We start from the raw sequence: 2590 nt of genomic DNA on the forward strand, positions 1-2590 counted from the left end.
ACTCGATAAATTTTTTTAATATTATTTATATTGTTTAAATAAATATATTATTTATAAACATTATTTAATATAAAAATAATATATTTATTATATAATTTAAAAAAAATATGCCAATGAAGCTTGATGAGCCGAGTTCAAACTCAGCTCATTCACTAAACGAGCTTAATATTCCAACTCAAACGCGGCTCGTTGAGTCAAGCTGAGTCATTAACGAGCCAAACTGAGTCGAGCATGTTCGTGAACAGCTCGGCTCATTTTCAGCCTTATGTCTAGCCCTATAATTGGAAGACAAATTTCTATTTGAGTTTTTTTTTTTTTTTTTTTGAGTATTTTCTAACGTACTTGAAAGGAGTGTGAATACTATTTTTTATTGGTGTATTTGAAAATAAAAGTAATTAAAATTTTTAAAATACCAATTAATTTTATATAGTTTTAAAAATACCAAATAACTTAATGTTTTCTTAAAAATAAGTTGCTTTAGTAAACTTTCACAAAATAATTTTAAGAATGATTTATCAAAGAAAAATATTATCATAAAAAAATTATTTTTTTATCTTTAAGAATAAAAAAAACCTAAAATAAGATCAATTTGATATGTTTGTATTTTTATTTTATATTTAATTTTTTGGAGTAAAAAATTATTTAACAACTGTTTTCAAAAAATATTTTGTAAAAAATATTTTTAAAAGGGAATTTTTAAGAGTACCTAAACCGTTCAATACTAGTTTGTGTTGATCCCACAGGATTCACTTTGACAATTTGATTAGTTGATTCTTTAGGTCTTGTATAAATCGTTAATAAATAAAATTAAATTATCCGAATTTGTGTTGATCCCACAGGATTCACTTTGACAATTTGATTTGTTGATTCTTTAGGTCTTGTATAAATCATTAATAAATAAAATTAAATAAATCTGATAATTATTATCTCAGGTTAGACAAAAATGAATAATTTATTTGCGAAATCATAATTTTTTTTAAATAAATATGATAAAATTATATAATTACGATTGTCAGATTCTTCAAATTGTTTCTGAATAATTTATATGGAGAGGTCTAAATGAACAACAAATTAGATTAGGTAAAAAAAAAATAGTTAGGCCTCGTTTGATAATATAATCTTTACAATTTATTATTTTTATTTATAAAAAATATTAAATATATTTATACAGTAGTGATTGGGGGCCCGAAAACGGGACCCCCGAATGCCCCGAATTTTTTTTTTTTTTTTTTTTTTTTCAGCAGACGAAGAAGAGAAGGAGGGGAGGGGAGGGGAGGGGGAGGGGGAAGGGGGAGGAGGAGGAGGGGGAGGAAGGACTGGAGGGGGCCTAAAAAATGGAGGAAGAAGACGGAGGAAGAAGAGGTGGCGATCGGCTACAGAGGCGGAGGCGCGGCGACGAGCAGAGGCGGCGATCGGCGACGGAGGCGGAGGCACGGCGACGAGCAGAGGCGGCGATCGGCGACGGAGGCGCGGCGACGCGATCGGCGACCGGCGACCTGTCTTCCCTCTCTCTCTCTTTCTCTCTTCTCTTTCTCTCCCTCTCCCTCTCTGTCTCTGCGAAGAAGACGAAGAAGAAGAAAATGGCGGAAGAAAAGAAAAAAAAAAAAAAAAAAAAATCAAAACCCAAAACGACGTCGTTTTGGGTTTTGAGCCAAATTCGACCCACGAATTTCGGGCCCTCAAACATTACTCATATTTATATTTACTTTTTGCAAAAATGAAAACAAAAACCATCACACATTCATGCAGGCAATGGAAGGAAGTTGTCAATGGTGATTGTCAGTAAGAAATTGCGGCTGAATATGGTTTACCAGCTGTCGGCGGTAATAGCCAAAGGTGATGATCAAAAATAATTGTCGAAATGATGGTCGAATGTAGAGATAGTGGTTAAGCATCAAAGATGATGACAAAAGGTAGTTACTACTGGTAAAAGATTGTTGGTGGCGGTGAGAGATGGTTGTCAATCATAAGAAATGGTTGCACGGTTGCTGGAGGTAGTTATAATCAAAAGTGACCAATGACGACAATTGAAACTAAGGTCTCGTTTCGGAACAGGATAATTTTATAATTTTTTAGTTATTTAATTAAAATATAAATTAAAAAAAATTGGTATGTTTAGGATAATTTTTTAACTTTCTATGAAAAGATATACAAAAAATAGAGAGAAAAGAAAAAATTTAACTTTTTGATATAAATTGTTAGCTTTTTAATTTTTTTTAGTGACTTTTTGATTAAACAGACCGCTTCCCAAACAAGGTCTAAGGTTTTATTTGATAATTTTTAATTTTAATCAAAAAAATTATTATAAAATTATCATATTACTCTCTTTATTTCTTTATGTATCTTTTTTTAAAAAGTAAAAAAACTATTAAAATTATATATTTTCAAATGAGGTCTAGTAGTGATCAGTGGTGGCGAGACAGATATAATTAAGAAGAAGGAAAAACTTTTTATACATTTGTAATATGTTTTTGTAATTACAGAATTTAGTAAGTTTATAAAATTTTGAAAACGAAAATACACAGTAAGAGTTTTGGCTTACAATTTTTAAAAATTTTATAAATATAAATAATAAAAAATTATAAACATA

The sequence above is a fragment of the Camellia sinensis genome, chromosome 13 (assembly GCF_055761805.1).
Source record: "Camellia sinensis isolate YWXY chromosome 13, ASM5576180v1, whole genome shotgun sequence".
Classification (NCBI taxonomy): domain Eukaryota; kingdom Viridiplantae; phylum Streptophyta; class Magnoliopsida; order Ericales; family Theaceae; genus Camellia; species Camellia sinensis.